The sequence below is a fragment of the Scyliorhinus canicula genome, chromosome 18 (assembly GCF_902713615.1).
Source record: "Scyliorhinus canicula chromosome 18, sScyCan1.1, whole genome shotgun sequence".
Classification (NCBI taxonomy): Eukaryota; Metazoa; Chordata; class Chondrichthyes; order Carcharhiniformes; family Scyliorhinidae; genus Scyliorhinus; species Scyliorhinus canicula.
In genome coordinates, this window is record NC_052163.1 from 35,679,479 (window position 1) to 35,697,525 (window position 18,047).

General features: G+C 46.1%; 1 long non-coding RNA gene across 1 annotated transcript in view; it reads right to left on the reverse strand.

The window, feature by feature from the left end:
* Positions 1–6,362: 6,362 nt before the first annotated feature.
* The window catches only part of LOC119953537, a 79,621-nt gene continuing 67,936 nt past the window's right edge, over positions 6,363–18,047 (reverse strand). Inside the window, exon 3 of the long non-coding RNA XR_005458040.1 lies at positions 6,363–6,757. This is a non-coding gene — a long non-coding RNA (uncharacterized LOC119953537). The remainder of the gene's footprint in view (positions 6,758–18,047) is intronic.

The window sequence follows — 18,047 nt, forward strand, 5'->3', positions numbered from 1 at the left end:
TGAGCGAGGTCATCATCTCCATTCGATGCTTATCAAAGTGTTTTGAGGGGAAGCACGGTGGTGCAGTGGGTTAGCCCTGATGCCTCACAGCGCCGAGGTCCCAGGTTCGATCCCGGCTCTGGGTCACTGTCTGTGTGGGGTTTGCATATTCTCCCCATGTTTGTGTGGGTTTCACACCCACAACCAAAAGATGTGCAGGGTAGGTGGATTGAACACGCTAAATTGCCCCTTAATTAGATAAAATTGATTGGGTACTCGAAATTTAGATTGAAAAATCAAAGCATTTTGAAAACAGCCGCTCAAACTCCTCCGTCATCACTTGGGCCAGCTTATCCACCGTAATGGGCGCGGCCCCAGTTGGCGATCTGGTTTAGCACACTGGAATAAATAGCTGGCTTGTTATGCAGAACAAGGCAGCAGCGCGGGTTCAATTCCTATACCGGCCTCCCCGAACAAGTGCCGGAATGCGGCGACTAGGGGCTTTTCACAATATCTTTACTGAAGCCTACTTGTGACAATGAGCTATTATTATTATTGTTACTCCCGCCATCTTTCCTCCCGCTGAACTCCCCACCAAACTCCAGCGGACTTTCACGCACTCTCTTTTTTCCTGTATTCTTTTACTGGGATTTCGACATCCTTTAGTTGCCTTAAGCTTGCCCACAAATTCTCTCCAAAAACTGGATACAAAGGGCCAAAAATCAATGGGTCTAGCAGGAGCCACCAAACGTGCGACCTCCACCTACATTCCGCTACCGGAAATCACGGAGGATAATACAATCACCCACTCCAAACCTTTCTTCTACAATATGTTTAATGGAAACATGGAAACAATAAAATCTGAATGACTAAAATATAGCACTTCAAAGGACAAGATCAAAGGCTGCTGCATATATCAACATGGGAAACATGATTGAAATTAACCTCCAGTATATATATTGGGGAGAAAGCTGAACATCGATGTCTCCAAATTTTGTAGATAGAAATGTAATTGTGAAAAATTGCAGTTTGATCTTCTTTTGACACCTTTCAGTGCAATTACATTTTTATTTGAAGGTTAATATTGTTTAACCATTTTGAATATTTATTTCATGTTTGTCACAAATGAACTTGATAAGTCAAACAAAGCTAATGGCTGGAATTCTCTGATTGCGATAGGGCGGGATTCTCTGTTGCCCAACGTTGATATTGTAATCGGCGATCAGGCAGAGAATCCACTCCGACACCCAAATCGGGCGAAGCGCCGGTTTGATGCCGTACAGCCATGCTCCCACCCCTCGGAAGTGGCATCATTGGGTCTCGAGCCGCATGCCGTTGCAACGGCGTTGCCGCGTTATCAGCAGGCCCTCTTGCGATGCACAGCCCCCGATGGGCCGGGTTCCCAACCCCGCGGTTAACGTGTGATCCCAATGCTGGGGAACCCAAAGCCGCAGATGCGGACCGTGTCCAGCGCCGCCATACTCGGCCGGGATCCGTACCCTAACTGGGGGCACTTCCACGAGGGCCAGGGGGACTGGTGGCGGATGGCCAGGTGTTGGCTTGTAAGGTGGCGGATGCCGGGTTGGGTCCGCGCACAGCCGCGCCATGTTGTACGGCGCAACTGCTGCAGGTCGACGCCGTGCGCATGCACGGCCACAGACCCGGCCATTCTCCAGCCATTTTAGTCACGGGAACCAGGAGTTTCACCCGGCGTCACTGCTAGCCCTTCGCCGGTCCCGGAATCGGTGAGGGTTCACGCCAATTTTGGCATCGTAAAACACCCGGGAATTCTTTGTTTCAGCCGACACTTAGCCACTGAAACGGAGAATCCAGCCCATATGTTCTCCTGCTGCTGAAGATAAATCACCACTTATTTGAACTCGCTCTGGGAGCACAAATCCAGAGGTGAGTTCTTATCCCTTGCCATGTAAATTTATGCATGGCAGGGATTGCGAAGGATTCCTTCGCAAATCCCACTTTTCGGACTGCCATTTTGAGTGGGCTGCCCAAGAAAGAGGTCCAGCAGCTGAGCCCCCTCCCCATAATGCAACATAATGCCAGCACCCCACCAAGGGATTTTCTGGGTTTCCCCGCCCCACAGTACAAGGGTGACCTGACGCCCCCCAGCACCGACCACCAACCAGAGACCCCCATTACAGTGACCCCCCCCATACACCACCCATAAAATAGCTCCCCACTAGAACCCCCACATAAGAGAGACCCCTACCAGAAACCTCCCCACTGGAGAGAATACCACCAAAGACTCTCATAATAGAGCACCCCACCAGAAACACTCTATTATAGAGACCGCTGCCCCATAGTGGGACCCCACCAGAAATTCCCCTGCTATAGAGACCCACACCAACGACCACCCCCGTTACAGAGCCCACTCTCCCATAAAAGAGATCCACCACCTCCGGCCCCCCCATTACAAAGACCTCAGTCTAGAGAGCAGTCCAGATAGAGGGCGCAATTCGTGCAGGACGAGGCTGTTGAATCCCACGAGAGGCCTCTCGCTAGATTTGCAATCGTTTAAACGACTCGCGAGATCTTGCAATCTGGATCTCACCCTCACTGGCCGTGATCCAGATCTGTATATTTAAATAAGCTGTATGGCTCATTTAAACATTCATTCGCCAGATTCAACCAGCTCCTAGGGCTCAACGGCAGGTCCTAGGAGACCTCGCCAAGGCGCCATTTAGTACTGGTCCACACAAACGTGAACCAGTCGTAATGGCACCTGGTGGGGGGGGTCTCCAAAGCTATTGGAGACAGGGCAGGGTGGCACCCTGGATCTTGCTCTGGCACCCAGGTACCTTGGAATTGCACCCTGGCAGTGCTTTCCTGGCACTGTCAAAGCACCCAGCTGGCACTTCTAAGGTTCCAGGGGCACTGCCATCATGCCAGGATGGCAGTGCCAGGATGCCAGGTTGGCGCTGCGAGGGCTCAGGCTTCGGCTGCCTCACAAAGTAGGGGCGGTGTCAGAAATCGGGGGGAGGCGGGGAGGGGAGAGAGATCAGGGCATCCGTCCAAAATGCGCCCCAATCTGTGAGGAACCTTTGAAATCCCTTTAAGTGTGGCCTCGGTGGAGGCAACCTCCCTGAGGCCAAAGAAAAAATGGAAAAATGCTGTTGAATAGCTGGGTATTTCTCGGTGCTATAGGCAGTGACTCAAGTCCACTAAATAGCACCCAGAGGCAGTGAAAAAAAATAATTGCTTTAAAACTCAGCTGTGCAATACACCTGCTGGCTCACGGAGCAATGCTTTCATTCTCATCAATGTGAAATTGATTTTATTAGCCTGTGATTTACAGCTTCCACACACAGCCAGCTGTCTGGATTGTTTAATTTCATTTCCCATCATGCTTGAGTGGATTTCAAGTAGTCAACTGTGAAACTAGTTGCAATGTTCATAAACATCTAGCTATGATTGACAGCTCTTGTACCCGATCAAAGACAGTTAAGTGCTTTCTGCAGGCAAAAAGAGGAAGAAGAATCCATAGAATCCCTACAGTGCAGAAGGAGGCCATTTGTCCATCAAGTCTGCACCAACTCTCTGAATGAGTACCCTACCTAAACCCACTTTCCCACCCTATCCCCATAACTCTACCTAACCTGCACATCTCTCAGGGGTAATATTTCTTTTTAAGCATTGCCGATCCACCTAACCTACACATCTTTGGACTGTGGGAGGAAACCGGAGTATCAGAAGAAAACCGATGTAGACATGGGGAGAATGTACAAACTCCACACAGACGGAATTGAACCCCGGTCCCTGCTGCTGTGAGATAGCATGTTAACCACTGTGCCACCGTGCCACCCAAGTGAGGCCACTTAACTGTGCTATCCCATGTTTGGGCTGACACTGGATTCTCTGCTGCATTAAGAATTCTGCTACCAGAGGTGGAGATCCAACCCAATATTGATCCTCATCCAAACCTGGAGCATCACAGACTGGACCGCTTTCTTTTCACACAAGATGAAAATTTGGATTGGGGGTGCTGGGGCAATGTGCCCAATATCGAGCAGGTGCCAGATTTTCAAGGTGCAGGAGGCTCTGGCGTTTGCCAAGAATGCAATCAAATTCCTCAACTCGGGGCAACACGGTGGCGCAGTGGGTTAGCGCTGCGGCCTCACGGCGCCGAGGTCCCAGGTTCGATCCCGACTCTTGGTCACTGTCCGTGTAGAGTTTACACATTCTCCCCGTCTTTGCGTGGGTTTCACCCCCACAACCCAAAAAATGTGCAGGGTAGGTGGATTGGCCACGCTAAATTGCCCCTTAATTGGAAAAAATGAATTGGGTACTCTAAATTTTTAAAAATAAATAAAGAAATTTTCACGCAAGCGATATGTGCTCAGGTACAGAAACAAAAAGTCTAGTGGAAATCTTATTGCTGCTTCATTTAGCTATGAGGTACTTTCTCTCCTGGTCATGCATTGCATCAATATTAAAATTACACTTGGGAGGAAGGACCAAACCTTCCAAAAGTGCATTGAAGTTACCTAAATATTGCATGGGATTTGAACTGAATTTGTGAACCACACTGAGCTATGATTTTAAATCATGATAGGTTTAACAACCTTCATAAAATAACATAAGATAATGAAATGGCAATGATGGATCTACTGATCAATTATCATTGTGGTCTTACGATGAAATTAAAATGCTAGTTACCTCCAGGAGCTCATTTATGATGAGCTGTTTTTATTTTCCAACTTTAGTATGGATAATCGTATAGGTTTCTGCACATGCCTGATAATGTGTTGCTTTGTGGTGATGTCTTAAGGGCTCAAAATTCCTCTTTTCGAACTGTGTCCTTAATATATATCTTGCTAACATATTTGTAGGAATGCATGCCTTTGACATGCGCAATTTTTGAGACTCTGGTAATGGGTTATTCATTACGAAAAAAAATTAAGGTATTTCATTCCCTCCATCTGTGAGGTGGTGTTGTGAATACTGATGTCTTGCTATTTACATAATCTACTTAGTAAAAACCTTCACAGGTTTATTTTCATGGGAAACTAGACATATTGAAATACATTTAATACAAGGAGTACTTATTAGCAAACAATTATCTCTCACTCGTGAACCTTAACTGTTTTTTTAAATTTGACAATACTAATCTTCACGTCCCTTAAAGTACATTAGCTTTTAATGGAAGCATGGTAATTAATATTTTTTGCGCAGATAAAATGCTCAGTAGTAATGCGTTCATATTTAATGAAGCTGTAAGTGATTTTGCTCAGAACAAACTTATCAAGCTCTTTGTGTGCAATCCTGTTCCTGCAGTGTACTGTGTACATCCTGGAAATGAGTGTGAATATTAATCCAAGGTCTTAGAGTATCAGAGGACACTGAGAAACAAAGTGGATCATGGAATTTGATGTATGTCATGGCAAAAATATGTTTTGCACTGGGGATCTATGATCTCTTGAAATCCCAGGTGATGTGTAAGGAAGCACCGGTACTGTAAGAGATAACTGCACAAAAGGGTTGAACAATGCAAAGGGCCATGAGGTTGAGGAGAGGGGCGCAGGCATTGGAAGGAGCAGCACAAATACACGAATGAACACATTTGTGCAACTATTCCTTTCAGGAACAGGTGTATATGGAAATACGTTTCATGACTTCAAGATGTCGCAAAGTGCTTTGCAGCCAATTAAATATGTTTTAAATTGTTGTCACTGTTGAAATGTAGGAGCTGCAGCTGTCAGTTTATGCGCAGTGTTATGACACTCTGGGCTTGTGCGTAGTCAATTCCAGCCCCACTTGACCCAGAGTCACAAAACAATTGAAATTAACAAATAATTCTTAGAAAATATCCAAAGTCTTTAGCCTTTGGCTGCCTAATAACTACACTCACCAGGTTTGTAAATTTAAACACAATTTCTTTATTACTAACAATAACAATGAAAAAATAGGGGGCTGAATTGTCCGACTCCCCGCAGAGCGGAGAATCGGCGCCATCGGTGCCGGCATGGTCGGCGCAGCGCCGGTCGGGGTATGTGCCGACTCTCCGGCCCGGGCCAGAGTGCAGATGTTCCGGCCCAGATGAGCGGCCGTCACAACAAATCCGAGTCCCACCAGCGCCGTTCTAATATCCCTGTGAGGCGGTGGGACCTCGGCATTGAACGGTCCGGGGGCGGCCTGTGGGGTGGGAGGGGGGACCGTCCTCAGGGGGGGGCCTCCGTAGCGGCCTGACTCGCGATCGGGGCCTACCGATCAGCGGGCCGGCCTCTCTGGTTGGGGGCCTCCTTTCCTCCACTCCGGCCCCTGTAGCCTTGCGCCATTTGGCGTCGGGGCCGGGGTGGGGAAGAAGGCCACTCCGTATGCGCTAGTTGGCATGGGCCGCTCCAGCGCCGTGCTAGCCTCCTGTGGGCCGGAGAATGGGGTCCCGGAATGGGCGCTGACGCCGGAGTAAAACACTCCCGTCTTTACGGCGGTGTCGACACTTAGCCGCCCGATAGGAGAATCCCGCCCAGGGAGTAAATACAAGTGGTTAACTATTTTCTAGTTCCTAACCCCCTTCTTTAGCTCCTCCCACCTTCTACACACACATAAGACAGCGAGGGGAAACAGGGGTGTACAGAAAAATAATCAGAAAAGTAAAAAGGAAAGAATCTCTTTTCAGATGGGTATCTTCCAGTACACCGTTCTTCAGTCTGGACCTTTAGTTGGAGGCTTTTGCTTTCAGTCTGTAATGGTTTTCAATGTAGATTCATCCATTTCGCAAAACCTCTCTGCAGGTTCAGAAAACAGCAGGTAGGCAGCATTTCTGGAGAAATAGAGAGAGTGACAACGATTCACAGCTTCTTCACTCAGCGTCCAGGGCCCAACTGTCCCTTCCTGGGTTCTCTGAAAACCAACTCACATGGGTAGGGCCCAATCACTGCCTATCACTGAGCAGAAAACAGCCTTTGGCCAATTCATTGCCCACCAGCCAACCAATCAAACTGAATCCCTCCGATCTCTTAGGTGCCAGAAAGTCTGCCTTTGGCAGTTCTAAAGCTAAATATCCAATAGCACAGTACACTATTTTGAAACTTTTGAGTTCCTCACTTCCTCTGCTCGACTTAAAGGTATATGTCCATTAAACATCCATGGATCAAAATGATGGGAACAAAGTAAAAGTATAGGAAATAAGGGAATGAACAGGAAGGCCCCTTACAACAGCAAGATCACAAAGAGCAATGCATTAATGACCGGTCAAAACTGCGCTGCTCGTCTTCAAAACTGTGTCTTGCGATCTTTTATTTTCACTTGAGGGCAGAGGGGGCTTTGGATTTACATCTCATCTGAAAGACGATACTGCTGACAATGCAGCACTCCTGCAGTGCTATGCCTGCAGTGATCGAGTCCTTGAGTGGAAATTAAACCCATCACTTGCTGACTCAGGCATGAGAGTACTACCCAATGAACACAGCTGACACCTGCACAAAGTATAAAAGCACATTACTGCGGATGCTGTACAAAGTATTTGCTTGGGAGATCCTGACTTCTTATTGAGGTTGTCAAGTAATCAGACCACGAATTTCCATTTGTGGTAGAACATTAATAATTGTCCCTAGCACTTAGGTAGATCAGGTTCCCAGCTACAATAGTGTTAACTATATTGTTGGTGCATTTTAATATATGGAACTTAGGATGTGCTACTGAACTTTAGTCTTGTCAATTCATTCCTTCTTGTTGGCATGTTGTAGCCATTCAAACCCCTCTTGGCTAACACATTTATTTACAGGGTATCTTTTGATAGAAGGGTCTGGCTGACTCCAAAGCAATACAAGCCGAGGAGGTATGAGTTTGGTCTCTGATGAGTCTGAACTAATTTCTGCCAGCCAGCCCATTGATGGTGCCCTAACATTTGGTATCAAGGTCTATCAGGCATTCAGTGGGAGAAGGTAGAAATCGCACATTAATGACTGATAGGCAGCAGTCCCTGTAGAAAAGTGAGGACAGGATCATGTTTGCTTATAATTTCCAATTTAAATTAACTACCAACGCGCCAGATTCAGTGCTATATTTATTCAACTCAATTCAATAACTGTTCAATGTTCATCTAGTACAGGGGGAGATTTGAGACGAGTAAATGAAGTGGACTGGATTTTACAGGTGTTTTTCAAGTTATAATAATATTTATTAGGGCAGCACGGTGGCGCAATGGTTAGCAATGCTCCCTCACGGCACCGAGGCCCCAGGTTCTCCCCCAGCTCTGGGTCACTGTCCTTGTGGGTTTTGCCCCACAACCCAAAAGATGTGCAGGGTAGGACTAAATTTCCCCTTAATTTGAAAAAATGAATTGGGTACTCTAAATTTATATTAAAAAAAACAATCTTTATTGGTGTCACAAGTAGGCTTCCATTGACACTGCAATGAAGTTACTGTGAAAAGCCATGAGTCGCCACACTCCGCCGCCTGTTCGGTGCACTGAGGGAGAATTCAGAATGTCTAAATTACCTAACAAGCACGTCTTTTGGGACTTGTGGGAGAAAACCAGAGCAGCCAGAGGAAACCCACGCAGACAAGTGGAGAACATTCAGACTCCGCATAGACAGTGACCCAAGCAGTAATCGAACCCGGGTCCCTGGTGCTGTGAAGCAACAGAGCTAACCACTGTGCTACCATGCCGTTCAGGGGAGTCGATAAGGTGCTCACTAGCCTACCTACCCTTAGGCCCATTGAGGCCCTTAACTACTCAATTAAGTGCTAATTAAGAGCCTTAATCCACCTCCACTGCCATAAATTGCTGGGCAGTGGAAAACAGACAAGAGTGTGAAAGCTGTTTTTCACCAAAGTCCACACAAAAATGACCATTTTCGGGGAGGTTACATGGCTGAAAAGGAAACACAAAGAGTCATTCACACTCAAAATACTAGCTCCCTTTTCTATCCACATATGTTATTATACCTGCTGAGATTGTTCAGTATTCTCTGTTTGTGCAATATTGGATTTGTTACAACTCATTCTGTGCATTAAGGAGCCAATGAATGTAATATTTGGATACCATAATGTTGCTGTATGCTGGAGGGAGGGGTTTCCAAGTTTGTGCTCTCAGTAGATGAAGCTTCTTTATCAGCAGTGTAAACGTGGACCAGTCCCTCTCTCCTGGCCCACCAGATGCCAGCTTCCTGTTTTACCTAGTGTGGAGGGCTGTTCAACACCTTGTTTACAGTGTGTGTGATTCTCCAACCAGTCAGCACCTGTGATACATCAAGATACATATTTGTTGTGCATTAATCACATCACTAAAATTTAGATTTGAGGGCTGGATTTTCAGGAACCCAACACCTGGATAAATTCTAGGTCATGACCCTGCTTTGGAGCTGTGTTGCTCTGGCGATGCTAAAATCAAATGGACTATTTGGCCAGAACATGAGCTTGGCACCAAATTAAAGGTAGCTTGTGACTCTTGGAGCTGTCTATCTGACACCAATGGCAAAGGTAGTTGAGGACTGCCACAGCCTTGCTGAAGAAAGCAGGCTGCTTCCAAGTTGATCAGCAGTGTCCACGTCAATGCAGGACACATTTGTGGAAGGTCAAGTGTCATTTAGAGACGGTCAGGTGCCCATTTGGAGAGGTATCTCTTACAACTGTCCAAAGTAGGCATGAAGGACAACAATTACATAAATGCATTAACTACGAAGCTCATTGGAACTCTCAAGGGTATAAAAATGAGCTGGCAAAAGAGAACTGATTAAAGTGCCAAGATGCTAAAACTCCTGCCCTTTAAATCTTTGAAACAAAAATGTCTGGCATGTTTATTTAATCATTGCTTGCTGTTGTGCTCTGTTTCTTGACAGAAGGGTAGAACAGTGGATAGCACTGTGGCTTCACAGTGTCAGGGTCCCAGGTTCGATTCCCCGCTGGGTCACTGTCTGTCCAGACTCTGCACGTTCTCCCCGTGCCTGCATGGGATTCCTCCGGGTGCTCCAGTTTCCTCACACATCCAAAGACGTGGGTGGATTGGCCATGATAAATTGCCCTTAGTGACCAAAAAGGTTAAGAGGGGTTATTGGGTTACGGGGATAGGGTGGAGGTGAGGGCTTAAGTGGGTCAGGGCAGACTCAATGGGCTGAATGGCCTCCTTCTGCACTGTATGTTCTATGTTTCTATGTTTCCTATGTAAGCCTGAAAGGTAATATTACTGGAATGGTGCTGCATGACTGATTTCATATCTTCCATTGTCACAATATGGTACCATTCATTTCACAGTTTATTGAAGTGGGACAATGAATTTCAATGTTTATTCTTATGAGGAATTTAGCACTTGTCGGCTACAGTCAGAATACCTGATTCCACTGCTTCCATCTCAGAACTGGAGTCCTCGTTATCAGGGAAGATGGATGCAGGTTGGCGGTAGCCCAGCACTAGCGACAACAACCTCTGTGGCCAGTGCTGAGGCTTGCACAGGGGATTGGGCCCCCCACTTCAAAGGTGGTTCAGGTGTTTTCTCATGACCTTATTCTGGCCGTTCAGTTTGTAGGATACGGGTCCCATTTTCTCCAATGTGTCTCCGGCGACCCAACTGGAGCCATCTCCGATGTTCCACAAATAGACTAGCTTGCCAGTCCTTGAAAATGCTTTTGGCTCTCACAAAATAATAATTTATTTCATGATTGTCTTGTTGGGACTCCATCCTTCCTGCCAGGTTTTGGAATAGGAGGCTTAATCTCGTGTGAAGCTGCCATCCCATTAACAATTCCACCGGGGTGATTCCTGAAGTAGCATGAGGAGTGGTCCTAGAATTGAATAAAAACCTTGCCAACTTGGTCTCCCTGGATGCTGCCAGTTGCTTTCTCATGAGGGTATGTACCACCCATTCTGCCAGTCCATTGGACAACGGGTGTTGTGGTGCTGCCTAATGTGTCTGATGCCATTTGATTTCATGAAAGCCTGGAACTCCCCATTGGCGAAGGCCATGCCACCAGTGGAAACCTGGATTTGGGAGGTCATGGAGCCAATGCGGTGTACCTCCAACCTTTTGGAGTGTGAGTCCACCAGGATCAGGAACATAGCACCCAGAAAAGGTCCAGCAAAGTCTACATGCTCTCGCACCCATGGCCTGCCTGGCCACTCCCATGTGTGTGGGCAGGCTGAAGGAGGGTGTTTCTGGTGTTCCTTGCATGAATAGCACTGCTTTACCAAGTCCATAATGTCTGAGGTGAGACCAGGCCACCAGAAAAGCATCTTTATTTTAGATACCCCAGCGTGGCCATTATGTAGCTCCAGTAGGATTGGGCGCTGTCCAGGGAGGGGTTAACTACCCAAGACCTCCCAAAAATGAAACCGTTCTCAACTCTGGTTTCAAGTCACCCGAGGATTGTCCTCGGACTCCACCATTCAGGATAATGTGCTTCAATTTTTACAGTGTTGGGCCCTTTTCTGTCCAGGTCTTGGTCTGTTTGCAGGCACTAGTAATTTCTCTAAAAAAAAATCAGGTTCGTCGTGATCTCTTCTCATGCAGGCAAGGGAGCAGGCTTATGGGTATCGGGAGGCATCAGCTACTCGGGTTTCAGGCGGTGCTCTAAGAAATATTCATATTCTGGACACAGTGCTGTATCCGGGCAGAGGTAATGGGCGGGGGAGGGGGGGTGATTACCTTATACTCCTTAAAAAGTCCCAATAAGGGCTCCTGGTCTGTCACTATCATGAAATGCCAACCATAGACACACTGGTGAAATTTCTTTGCACCGAACACGACCGCCAAGCCCTCTTTCTCAATTTGAGAGCACCTCTGTTCAGTGTCCAAGAGAGTCCTGGATGTAACGACGAGGGGTCTTTCTATTCAGTTTTTCCAGCGGTGAACGAGTACCATGCCAAACCTTTGAAGGAGAAGCATCGCACATCAGGATGAGTTCCTTTTTAGGGTCAATATGTGTCAATAAATTGGACAACAGCAGCTGCCATGTTAATTTTTTGAAGCATCTGTGACACCTCCCAAGACCATTGCTGGTACTTTCGCAATATTATGTGTAGCAGAGACAACAAGGAGGCCAAATTCGGGATAAACGTCCCATAATAGTTGACTAATCCCAGGAAGCATTTCAATTCTTTTGGTGTTTCTTGGAGTAAGCACTTCCTTAATGGCCCTGACCTTGTCCTCCACCGGGTGTAGCCTTTTGTTGTCCACCAGCTGGCCCAAATAGGTCACTTCACTCGCTTGAAAAAATAATTTTTCCCGGTTGAGATGTAACCCTGCTTTCGAAAATGGTTGCAAGACCTTATCAAGGTGCTCGTGTTCTGAATGTCATCCAAGTACGCCGCCAATTTGGGGAACCCTCGTGATTTGTTCTCCATGATCCATTGCAATATGGCGCATGCTGACGAGACCCCAAAGGACAATGAGTATACTTATTCAGGCCTTAATGCGTGTTGATAGTGTGTATTTGCGAGAAGACCCATCCAATTCGAGTTGAAAATAGGCGTGGTTCATATCTAACGTGAAACTCTGGCCACCTGCTACTTTGGCATTTCGGACTCCTATTCATGGCCTCGAGTACCTATCCAAAAACCCGAGGAACCGTAAGTTTATAATCCCCACAAACACGGACCGATTTGTCCAGTTTAAGGACAGGGTTGACAGGCACCACCCACTCTGCATATTGTACTAGTCTTACTATACCTAAACGTTCCAGGAGCCCAAGCTCGGTGTCTACCTTCGCCAACAAGGAATATGGAACCGATCTAATTCTGAAACATTTAGGCATAGCGTCAGGGTTGACATAAATTTTGGCTCTGGCTCCTCTTATTTTCCCAAGGCTCCCTTCCCAAGGCTTCATGGTATTTACTGATAAGTTTGTGCAGTCCTCTAATGCCAGTCTGAAAATCTCTAGCCAGTTCAACCTGATCCACTGGAGCCAATCTCTCCTCATAAGACTTAGACCATAAGACATATAAGACATAGGAACAGAATTAGGCCACTCGGTCCATCAGGTCTGCTCCGCCATTCAATCATGGCTCATATTTTTCTCATTCCCATTCTCCTGCCTTCTTCCTTGGTACCTGCCCTCTCACAACGAGTGGAAGCCAGGCTGACTGCTGCCTGTAGGTCACCGGGGCCATTGTAGTACCCTAAACTGCAAAGATTCACCCATTTAAGTGGCTAATCTTGCTCTTGTATCTTCCAAACTCAAGGATTGGATATCAGATTGGAGGCGATCTGATGTCTGCTGTCCAATGACAGAGAGAGCAGCCCCCTTGTCCACCTCCATCTCCAATGGATGCCCATTTACTAGAAGCTTCATCATTATTGGGGCAACCTTGGTCGTGATGGTATGATTTAATTGCATTGTCTCTTCATCTGGGACTGGGCATATCTACATGGTACGAGCTTGTGCTGGCCTTGGCTTCTTCCCTGAGTAGCACATGTTTACTGACTCCGACAGCCTCACCTTGGTTGTGGGATTTTACATTGCTCACACCCTCATCTGACATCTGCAATCTGCTGGAGCGGGTTCCTCGGCATCCTTAGGATTGTCATAAAATGTCCTTGACTGCCAGGGGATACAAGCGCAGCTTTTACGAGCTGAGCTTTTGAGTTGGTGATGATGATTCACACAGGTACCTTCAACTGAGAAATGGACACTTTTACGCAAATACCTACCTGGAGGAGATTACAGTCAGGTGCCCCTTTCAGCTCCTGAGCTGTGTTTTTGCATTCTCCAGGGAAAGGACTTTCTCAATAGCTTTTTGAGCTCTAGATTGGGCTCTGCCAGTAACTTGGTTGTGGCATTATTTATTCCGCACACCAGTCTGGCTCGCATCTCAGTTAGGGCTGGGCCAAATTCATAATGATGTGCCAATTTCCACAAGCTGGTTAAAAATTAAGTCACGGGTCCCCGGGGTTTTCCTGTTATATTAAGGCCGTATTAATCCTCTGGACGATGATAGAGGGCATCAGGTCATAGTGATTCCGTGCTAGGTCTACAAAGTCGTCAAAATGTTTGAGTCAGGATAGGTCAGGATTTTATTATGCTGAATGCTGGTGGCACGCATGCTGTCAGCATCATCACTTTCTGCTTCTCATCTCCCACAAGGTTATTAGCCCAGAAGAAGTAACACATGTGCTCCGCATATTGGACCCAATCTTCTCCATTAACATCATAAGGTTCCAGCTTACCGAAGAGAGGCATTTTGGTTCTTACCGGCGAGGCTGCTAGTATTCAACTCTGAAGACTGTTTGTAAAACCTTGCTTTTACTCCTCATCACCAATGTAATGACTTTGCCGAGGCCAGTCAACTAACAATGACTGATTTCATTGTGGCAACATAAATTTCGGCTACAGACGCGTACAACACTTGCTTCCCAGCCCAGGGACCTGTGGTTTGAACTGCTGCCATACATCTCTTATTGGATGTGCCTCCACCCACTCAAGAGGGGAATTCGTGTTCCATGAAGCCCACAGAGAAATCTATCGATGACTCCCCCATGTCCTTCTTGGTCATCATAACACTCCGATGGTGAATTCAGGTGCATTCAGGTATGGTAGGTGTAAGAACAAAAGGTGATGGATGGGTATGTTTGGGCATTAGTTTGCACCAAGTTAGCATAGGGGCTATAAAGGGCTTTGGGGTTATGTATAGGGATATAAGTTGGCATGAAGGGTGCAAGGAGCCATTGGGGTAGATAGGTTGGCATTGAGGACACGAGGAGCTATGATGTGGGTACAGGAGCACAGGTTGGTATGGATGGTATGAGAGGTCTTGAGTCTGTGAAGAAGGGCATAGTTTGGGACGGAGGGTATGGTGGATCATGGAGTGGTTAGAGGGCATGAGGTGGCATGGGTTGGCATGAATGGGGCTGGGGAATGTATGGCATTTATTTTTATTCACTTATGGGATGTGGGCATCGAAGACAGCATTCATTGTCCATCCCTGGTTGCCCTTGAAAAGTTGGCGGTGAGCTGCTTTTCATGAACCACTGCAGTCCCTGAGGTGCAGGTACACCCACTGTACTGCTTGGGAGAGAGTTTCAGGATTTTGACCCAGCAACAGTGAAGGAACAGCAATATATTTACAAGTCAGGATGGTGAGTGACTGGGAGAGGACTGGGAAGGGAACTTCCAGGTGGTGGAGTTCCCAGGTATCTGCTCCTCTTGTCCTTCTAGATGGTAACAGTCAAGGGTTTGGAAGGTGCAGTCTAAGGAGCCTTGGTGAGTTCCTGCTGCCACTGTTTGTCAGTGGTGGAGGGTATGAATGCTTGCGGAAGGACTGCAATCAAACATGGTTACATTTTCCTGGATGGTGTTGGGCTTCTTGCATGTTGTTGGAGTTATACTGATCCAGGAAAGTGGAGAGTATTCCATCACACTTCTTACTTGTGTCCTTGTAGATGGTGGACAGGCTTTGGGGAGTCAGGAGGTGGAATGTTTGCTTCAGGATTCCTAGCCTTTGACATGGCCTGGTAGCTACAGTATTTATATAACTAGTTCAATTCAGTTTCTGGTCAATGCTAACCCCCAAGAAGTTGATAATGGGGATTCAACAATGGTAATGTCAAGGGGTGATGGTTAGATTCTCTCTTGTTAGAGATGGTTATGGCCTGGTACTTACATGGCACGAATGTTACTTACTACTTGTCAGCCAAGTGGATATTGTCCAGGTTTTGTTGCATTTGGACATGAATTGCTTCAGTATCTGAGGAGTTGTAAATAGTGCTAAACATCAGCAAACATCCTTATTTATGGCCTTATGATGATAGAAAGAATGTCATTGATGAAGCAGCTGAAGATGGTTGGACCTAGGACACTGCCCTGAGGAACTCCTGCACTGATATCCTGGAACTGAGTTGATTCATCTCCAACCACCACAACCATCTTCTTTTATGCCAGGTATGAGTCCATCCAGCAGAGTGGTTTCCTCATGATTCCCACTGACTCCAACTTTGCTTGGGCTCCTTGATTCCAAACTCGGTCAAATGTTGCCTTGCTATCAAGGGCAGCCACTCTTATCAAATCTCTTGAATTCAGCACTTTTGTCCATATTTGAACCAAGGTTATAATGAGGTAAGAAGCTGAGTGACCTTGGAAGCTCTCAAACTTAGCGGCAGTGAGCAGGTTATTGCTAAACAAGAGTTACTTAATAGCACTGTTGATGACCCCCTTCCATCACTTTACTGATGATCAAGTGTATACTGATGAGGTGTGTGGCAAACACCACTAGTAACACATTGCATGTAGTACGGTACTGCCCATGTATTACAGGTACCATGGTAAATCCCTGTCTGCTGGCTCCTCCCAGAAGGCGGCATATAAAAGTGTGTGCTCTCCTGCGCTGCTCCCATTATGGTTCCAGCTACAGGAGGCACACCATCTTGTGCAATAAAGCCTCGATTGTTTCACCATTCTCGTCTCGTGGTAATTGACGGCACATCAAGATGATAATTGGCCAGGTTGGATTTGTCCTGTTTCTTGTGTGCAGAACATGCCTGGACAGCTTTCCACATTGCTGGATAGATGCCAGTGTTGTAACTGTGCTGGAACAACTTGGTGAGGGGCATGGCAAGTTCTGGTGCACAAGTCTTCAGTACCGTTGTCGGGATATTGTCAGGGCCCATTGCCTTTGCAGCATCCAGTGCCTTCAGCCATTTTGATATCATGTGGCTGAAGACTGGGATTTGGATTATGGGGAAGCCAAGATGGATCACCGACTCGGCACTTCTGGCTGAAGATTGCTGTGTAAGCTTCAGCATTCTCTTTTGCCCTCCTTTTAACAACTTAAGTAATGTTCATCAGCAAAAGCACATCAAAAATAATGGACAAAGTGCCACCCAACAGACGGTAAATAGAGCTTCCTCTCAAAAAGGGAAGTGTTAACTTCTGGGAATTAACTACAATGTCTATCCATGGCCAGCACTAATAAAAAAAAAAATTTCAACATTCCACATCAACATTAAAGCAGATGCTCAGGGAAATATGGAGCAGAGAAATGCTGGAAGTCTGTTATTTGGGGATGCAAGTTAGGGTTAATTATAAATTAATTTACATTAACCACCAGCACATTATTACAACACTGTACTTGGTAGGGTTAAAAGCAAATATGATTCCCTTTGATACATTTGAACACTACTCATGCACTCTTATCCTGGGATGGCACCAGTGTTATACTCCAGAAATAGCTTCTCTGAGATCTGCCCTTCAGGGCAGTTTATATCTTCAGGGTGAGCAGCTTTGTAGAAATGAGAACTGACAGCTTTTTCCCTCTATCATTATCACCTTCAGCCCATCATAGGATAAATAATTCAGGGTGACAGTCTGCAGGAGATTGCATATCCGTCAGCTTAATTTGGCTAGTTCTAGTAGAAACAAGTCTGGACTGGCAAGTGATGCAAACTACTTTAGCGTTTGTCCTTTGTCTCAATCTGAAAAGGTCAGAGTGCACCAGGAGCTTTGAAACTCGTGAATTTTTAACCTTAATGCAATGTTAATCTTTTTTCAGGACAATGCACGTTTAGCACTGTCTTAATTTGGTCACAGTTAATCATCTTAGACAACCCCTTGAGAAGATCTTGAAGGCAAATACTAATTTTGACTCCAAGTGAATTACCAATTAATATAATAATGTAATCATCAAATGATTCCAAAATCTGAAACAAGGCACATGGGTTATGTTTTGCAAGTTTGTAATCAATATTATAATTATTATTGGCCGCTGTTGTTATTTTGCCCTGTTATCCCAGCTCTTATCCTGCACTGTTAAGCACAGATTGTGTTATTACTATTGTTCCTTCCTATTATCAGTGTTGGTGCTTAATGGGATGAACAATAGAATTGCAGTCATAGAATATTTTTAATGTATTCCTTTCTGAGAGTTACAAAGCCAATGCATAGGGTGGACAGGGCAAGCCATTAATTCATCTCCTTGCTTGTTCCAAAAACCATTTCAAATTGAAATTTGGTCCCTACAAAACAGGCATACTAGATCCAAGCTGACAAAAACAGGCATTGCACCTGACCTCAGACTACATCCTACGCTTGATCTTAGCCAAAAGGCCGAATAGTTACAGAAAATACGAAGCCATTCTGCCTGTCACATCCGTGCTGGCTCTTTGCAAGAGTAACTCAACGAGT